We start from the raw sequence: 8525 nt of genomic DNA on the forward strand, positions 1-8525 counted from the left end.
TCATAGTCTGAACCCCCACAGCATACCGGGCTGCAATAATGCGCATTTTGAGCAGCATGATGTGACAGGTAACATTAATGCGCTGCTGTCAGGAGGGATAGCACTCTATCTAGTCACTGTATGACTTGTATCCTGCAACTTCACCATTTTTTCCCACTGCAAATCCTATTTATGATTTTCAGTTGTCTCTGAGCTGGAGACTAGCTGCTATGTTGTCTTCCATAAACATGAGGGATTCCTGCTCTCCAGTCGCAAAAGTGGAAAACAGCAGCATGGAGAATAGTTTACAGCAGCATTTTTTACATTATGCAGCAGTGCTGAGCAGTGTAGCTGTGAATCCAGCTCTGGGATAAGATGAAGCAATTACTAGAAATCAGCAGCACGAAAGACATTATATAACATTACTAAGCAATGTATCTGTACACGCATCTTTGAGATTAAAGAAAACACTTACCAGATGGTTGCAGCAGCATGGAAGACATTATATAACATTACTGAGCAATGTAGCTGTAAGCCCATCTCTGAGATTAAAGAAAACACTTACCAGATTACCAGACGGTAGCAGCAGCATGGAAGACCAGACGACATTATAAAGCAGAACTAAGCAATGTAGCTGTGAATCCAGCTCTGAGATGAAACCAACATATAGCAGCAGCAGCATGGAAGACATTACACAGCAGGACGGAGCAATGTTGCTGTGGAAAGTGACAACAGCATGAAAAACAATGTACAACAGTATGGAGCAGTGCAGCTGAGAGTACTGCTTTGAGTTGAGATAAAAAGTAGAAAGGAGCAGCAAAGAGGACACTAAACTCTAATAATGAACTGTATAATTGTGAAGCCAGTATTGGGATGAAATACAATACTTTCTTGCTGGCAACAGTAGCATGGAGCACAATATACAGGAGTACTGATCAGTGTAGTTGTGAATCCAGCCAGTCATCAGCATCTTCTGTACGTTTCTCTGTCTCTCACTCTCTTCCTTTCTCCATAAACCTCTCCATAAACTCTACAATTTGCAACATTATATCCAAGGTTCACAGAAGTGGAAGATAAGACTGGTTGTCACCCTGGCAGGTAGGATGAGTCCGGCCAAAGTTCCTTGGCTGCCAGTAGATTTTACTGACGCTTTATTCCTATGTCCAGTAATGATCCCTACAGTCAGACAAGCTGCGCTCCTGCCAAAGTCAGTAATAAAAGCCATGTATGCGGCTGGGGGTTCACACGGCACCTCCTCCCTGCAGCGGAGGATGCTTGAAAGACTGTTTATTATAGTAATAAAGAACTGGCTTGTGTTGTGATAAATCACCCTGACAGCTCGAGGAGCGAGGACTTATCAGGACTATCATGATGTCTCTACATGCCGAGAAAAGAACATCCCGGACTTCCCACAGGAGGGGCTGATGTGTGCCATCACACAGAGCATGGCCCCCGATACAGTCCCTACTGCTGCCCCACAGATGCCATCACACAGAGCATGGCCCCCGATACAGTCCCTACTGCTACCCCACAGATGCCATCACACAGAGCATGGCCCCCGATACAGTCCCTACGGCTGCCCCACAGATGCCATCACACAGAGCATGGCCCCCGATACAGTCCCTACTGCTGCCCCACAGATGCCATCACACAGAGCATGGCCCCCGATACAGTCCCTACCTCTGACCCAGATGCCATCACACAGAGCATGGCTCCCGATACAGTCCCTACCTCTGACCCATAGATGCCATCACACAGCACAGAGCATGGCCCCGATACAGTCCCTACGGCTGCCCCACAGATGCCATCACACAGCACAGAGCATGGCCCCGATACAGTCCCTACGGCTGCCCCATAGATGCCATCACCCAGAGCATGGCCCCCGATACAGTCCCTACTGCTGCCCCACAGATGCCATCACACAGCACAGAGCATGGCCCCAATACAGTCCCTACGGCTGCCCCATAGATGCCATCACCCAGAGCATGGCCCCCAATACAGTCCCTACTGCTGCCCCACAGATGCCATCACACAGAGCATGGCCCCCGATACAGTCCCTACTGCTGCCCCACAGATGCCATCACACAGCACAGAGCATGGCCCCGATACAGTCCCTACTGCTGCCCCACAGATGCCATCACACAGCACAGAGCATGGCCCCAATACAGTCCCTGCGGCTGCCCCATAGATGCCATCACCCAGAGCATGGCCCCCGATACAGTCCCTACTGCTGCCCCACAGATGCCATCACACAGAGCATGGCCCCCGATACAGTCCCTACTGCTGCCCCACAGATGCCATCACACAGAGCATGGCTCCCGATACAGTCCCTACGGCTGCCCCATTGATGCCATCACACAGCACAGAGCATGGCCCCCGATACAGTCCCTACGGCTGCCCCATAGATGCCATCACACAGAGCATGGCCCCCAATACAGTCCCTACGGCTGCCCCATAGATGCCATCACACAGAGCATGACCCCCCGATACAGTCCCTACTGCTGCCCCACAGATACCATCACACAGAGCATGGCTCCCGATACAGTCCCTACTGCTGCCCCACAGATGCCATCACACAGAGCATGGCCCCGATACAGTCCCTACGGCTGCCCCACAGATGCCATCACACAGAGCATGGCCCCCGATACAGTTCCTACTGCTGCCCCACAGATGTCATCACACAGAGCATGGCCCCGATACAGTCCCTACTGCTGCCCCACAGATGCCATCACACAGAGCATGGTCCCAGATACAGTCCCTACTGCTGCCCCACAGATACCATCACACAGAGCATGGCCCCCGATACAGTCCCTACGGCTGCCCCACAGATGCCATCAAACAGCACAGAGCATGGCCCCGATACAGTCCCTACGGCTGCCCCATAGATGCCATCACCCAGAGCATGGCCCCCGATACAGTCCCTACTGCTGCCCCACAGATGCCATCACAGAGCATGGCCCCCGATACAGTCCCTACTGCTGCCCCACAGATGCCATCACACAGCACAGAGCATGGCCCCGATACAGTCCCTACTGCTGCCCCACAGATGCCATCACACAGCACAGAGCATGGCCCCGATACAGTCCCTACGGCTGCCCCATAGATGCCATCACCCAGAGCATGGCCCCCGATACAGTCCCTACTGCTGCCCCACAGATGCCATCACACAGAGCATGGCCCCCGATACAGTCCCTACTGCTGCCCCACAGATGCCATCACACAGAGCATGGTCCCAGATACAGTCCCTACTGCTGCCCCACAGATACCATCACACAGCACAGAGCATGGCCCCGATACAGTCCCTACTGCTGCCCCACAGATGCCATCACACAGCACAGAGCATGGCCCCAATACAGTCCCTACTGCTGCCCCACAGATGCCATCACACAGAGCATGGCCCCCGATACAGTCCCTACTGCTGCCCCACAGATGCCATCACACAGAGCATGGTCCCAGATACAGTCCCTACTGCTGCCCCACAGATGCCATCACACAGCACAGAGCATGGCCCCGATACAGTCCCTACTGCTGCCCCACAGATGCCATCACACAGCACAGAGCATGGCCCCAATACAGTCCCTATGGCTGCCCCATAGATGCCATCACCCAGAGCATGGCCCCCGATACAGTCCCTACGGCTGCCCCACAGATGCCATCACACAGCAGAGCATGGCCCCGATACAGTCCCTATGGCTGCCCCATAGATGCCATCACCCAGAGCATGGCCCCGATACAGTCCCTACTGCTGCCCCACAGATGCCATCACACAGAGCATGGCCCCCGATACAGTCCCTACTGCTGCCCCACAGATGCCATCACACAGCACAGAGCATGGCCCCGATACAGTCCCTACGGCTGCCCCATAGATGCCATCACCCAGAGCATGGCCCCCGATACAGTCCCTACTGCTGCCCCACAGATGCCATCACACAGAGCATGGCTCCCGATACAGTCCCTACGGCTGCCCCATTGATGCCATCACACAGCACAGAGCATGGCCCCCGATACAGTCCCTACGGCTGCCCCATAGATGCCATCACACAGAGCATGGCCCCCAATACAGTCCCTACGGCTGCCCCATAGATGCCATCACACAGAGCATGGCCCCCTGATACAGTCCCTACTGCTGCCCCACAGATACCATCACACAGAGCATGGATCCCGATACAGTCCCTACTGCTGCCCCACAGATGCCATCACACAGAGCATGGCCCCGATACAGTCCCTACGGCTGCCCCACAGATGCCATCACACAGAGCATGGCCCCCGATACAGTTCCTACTGCTGCCCCACAGATGTCATCACACAGAGCATGGTCCCAGATACAGTCCCTACTGCTGCCCCACAGATACCATCACACAGAGCATGGCCCCCGATACAGTCCCTACGGCTGCCCCACAGATGCCATCACACAGCACAGAGCATGGCCCCGATACAGTCCCTATGGCTGCCCCATAGATGCCATCACCCAGAGCATGGCCCCCGATACAGTCCCTACTGCTGCCCCACAGATGCCATCACACAGAGCATGGCCCCCGATACAGTCCCTACTGCTGCCCCACAGATGCCATCACACAGCACAGAGCATGGCCCCGATACAGTCCCTACTGCTGCCCCACAGATGCCATCACACAGCACAGAGCATGGCCCCGATACAGTCCCTACGGCTGCCCCATAGATGCCATCACCCAGAGCATGGCCCCCGATACAGTCCCTACTGCTGCCCCACAGATGCCATCACACAGAGCATGGCCCCCGATACAGTCCCTACTGCTGCCCCACAGATACCATCACACAGAGCATGGCCCCCGATACAGTCCCTACTGCTGCCCCACAGATGCCATCACACAGAGCATGGCCCCCCGATACAGTCCCTACTGCTGCCCCACAGATACCATCACACAGAGCATGGCTCCCGATACAGTCCCTAGTGCTGCCCCACAGATGCCATCACACAGAGCATGGCCCCGATACAGTCCCTACGGCTGCCCCACAGATGCCATCACACAGAGCATGGCCCCGATACAGTTCCTACTGCTGCCCCACAGATGTCATCACACAGAGCATGGCCCCGATACAGTCCCTACTGCTGCCCCACAGATGCCATCACACAGAGCATGGCCCCAGATACAGTCCCTACTGCTGCCCCACAGATGTCATCACACAGAGCATGGTCCCAGATACAGTCCCTACTGCTGCCCCACAGATACCATCACACAGAGCATGGCCCCCGATACAGTCCCTACTGCTGCCCCACAGATGCCATCACACAGAGCATGGCCCTAGATACAGTTCCTACTGCTGCCCCACAGATGCCATCACACAGAGCATGGCCCCCAATACAGTCTCTTTATCCCAGCTTTTCGGATGCCCGAGTGGCAGGTTTGTTACTTGCACTTACCACTGTATATTATCATCCAGGAGTCTAGGAAAGCTTGATCCTGGGGCACAACCATAGGGGGCACAGAGGTCCCATTGCACCCCGAAGCGCAGTATAACAAGGCACCAGGCTGGGCAAGGACCATGCAGGTCTGAAACATGTTGCCTGGGAATGCCGCATATATTTCTTTCCTGCCTTTCTAATTTATGTGCCGTTGTGTTCAACCATTTTTTGTGCCTTTTATACTACCGGATGAATAAAGCAATTCTTATAAGATACACGTGCCGACCATCTGTGGACTGTTGCTATAAGACACTGGTGTTATGCTAGTGGAGATCATACAGTTGTTGTATTGGGGCAGTGGAGCTTCACGCTGGCACAATGCCATGAACTGGCTGGGTGGCTATCATTCTGATAAAACTGGCCACTAGAATTCAGAAAAATCATTTGCAGGGCCCTGGTCCAGTAGCCAGGTTGGTGGTCCATGGCTGCCCCAGCTCTCCATCTGACAGAGTCTCTGGTTTCTCTTCTGGTATGTCTCCATTGTTGCAGTTTGATGCACATTGGATGTCAAGATGGACCCACTAGTGAGAACAAGTGCCTGTGAGGAAGGCAAGTAGAAGAAAGTTCTGGTCTGGAGGCCACGGACTACCAGTTTTGCTTCTGGACCTGAGTCCTGGGATTCATTTTGCTCAACTGTATTGGCCACAATTTTATACTTGAATCCTCTCCAGCTCCTCTACCAATTCTATAGGACCAACTGCATCCCCTGTACCACCCAATGTGCCACCCATGTCCCTGCCATCATGCTCAGGTGGGATGGTATAGGAGAAATGTGGAGACCACAAGAAAAACGACCATACGGCAAAAAAGCTATAAACAATAAAAACAACTCTTTATTAAATACAATCATTAAAAATGTACGGACAAAATGGAACACAAATGGGGGAATGGTATAGGTCACGACACGAAACTACCATGTGCAGACAGAACGTACAGGCCCAACATCAACTCCCTAACTGTAAAGATGTAAGTATGGGGAGTAGACACCATAAAAGCAGGATGGATGCGATGAACTTAGTATTCCAATATGATTCTCCGAAATACCCCACAAACGGCATATATCCCTCATTAGGGGGAGGCTGCAATATCAGTATATATGTGAGGAGTGCAAGTGCACTAATGCGGATGTCCGGGGAAAGTGAACAAAATAAACGCGGCCATAACTGCATGAATAACAGAGACCATCAGGTGCGGGCCATCCATCAGACACCCGGGGAGATACCATCTTGGACCAGGTAACTGAATAGATTTTTGCTACAGCATGTGCTGTTTGTTATATGGGTCATATTGCCATCATCCTGGTTCCCTCCTGATGGTCTCTGTTATTCATGCAGTTATGGCCGCGTTTATTTTGTTCACTTTCCCCGGACATCCGCATTAGTGCACTTGCACTCCTCACATATATACTGATATTGCAGCCTCCCCCTAATGAGGGATATATGCCGTTTGTGGGGTATTTCGGGGAATCATATTGGAATACTAAGTTCATCGCAGCCATCCTGCTTTTATGGTGTCTACTCCCCATACTTACATCTTTACAGTTAGGGAGTTGATGTTGGGCCTGTACGTTCTGTCTGCACATGGTAGTTTCGTGTCGTGACCTATACCATTCCCCCATTTGTGTTCCATTTTGTCCGTACATTTTTAATGATTGTATTTAATAAAGAGTTGTTTTTATTGATTATAGCTTTTTTGCCGTATGGTCGTTTTTCTTGTGGTCTCCACATTTCTCCTATATTATCCTTTTTTCGACTGGTGTGTGAATAGTCCAGCAAGTGAGAAGCAGCCAAGTGCTTAATTATTTGGACTCACAATATGCTACTTTATAGTACCGCCATCTTGATAGTATATCAGGTGGGATGGTGTCTGGATACTCAGTGACTAGCGTTGGTGTCACGGGTGTGTCAGAGGCTGCAGACCATTGCTCTGCATTTGACTGCAGAAGGTCTCAGCAGTTGGCTTTGCAGACTTCTTCCTGGGCCTTGTGACTTTAGGACCCAGTGACAACTGTTATGATCCGGTGACCTCGGAGCTGCATGAAAGCTTTGGAGGAAGTGGCCACTATACTGACCGCAACCCTGAACTTAACACCGCAACTAGAAGTAGCCGTGGAGTGTACCTAACACACCTAGACACCTCGTCACAGCCGGAGGACTAAATACCCCTAAAGATGGAAATCGGAATACTATCTTGCCTCAGAGAAAATTCCCAAAGGATAGACAGCCCCCCACAAATATTAACGGGGGGTCGGAGAGGAAAAAACATACACAGGCAGAAAAAACAGGATTTAGCACAGGAGGCCACTCTAGCTAGATAGGACAGAATAGGACAGAGTTCTGTGCGGTCAGTATTAAAACCCTTCAAAAAATCCACAGCAGAATATACAAAAAACTTCCTACATCTAACTAAAGATGTGGAGCGTAAATCTGCAACTCCAGTGAAACCAACCAGACTGAGAAAACACAGACACAGTCTAATCTGGACAAAAGAAAAACAAACGAACAGTACTGAATATAAGCACACTGCATGTGTGCCACAGGAAAAGAAACAGACACTTATCTTTGCTGAACTGGCAGATAAGCAGGAGAGGCCAGGCAGAGATCCAACACTTCCAAAGAAACATTGACAACTGGAAAGGGCTAAAGGATCCTGCACACCTGAATATCCCAGTCAGAATTGTAATTATCCGATACACATGGCCAGGACTGCGAGTCAAGAGACAACTGCATTCCCACCAACAACCACTGGAGGGAACCCAAGAGCAGAATTCACAACAGAGAACCTCCCGCTCTTCTAGGTGACACACCTGGACCTGTGTGTATATAACTCCCAGCTTGTTGATATTTCTATTTCCAGTTCCCTGTTCTGCTTGGAGCTATAGCAGTCGGCTATCTTCCTCTCTGGTGTTTGGAGAACGTCCGTGTTTCTCTCTGAGTCTATTCAAGCTAAGTGTTCCCCCTTGTTTGTGTATCCCATCTATCTTTAGTGGTAGTGGGGATTGACTAGCGCACATCCTATCCTTCCTAGTGCATGGCTTATCGCCAGGGTCAGGCAGGGATTAGGTATCCTGCTCAGCGATAGGTGAAGAGCCTATATAGGGACG

The sequence above is a fragment of the Ranitomeya imitator genome, chromosome 8 (assembly GCF_032444005.1).
Source record: "Ranitomeya imitator isolate aRanImi1 chromosome 8, aRanImi1.pri, whole genome shotgun sequence".
Classification (NCBI taxonomy): domain Eukaryota; kingdom Metazoa; phylum Chordata; class Amphibia; order Anura; family Dendrobatidae; genus Ranitomeya; species Ranitomeya imitator.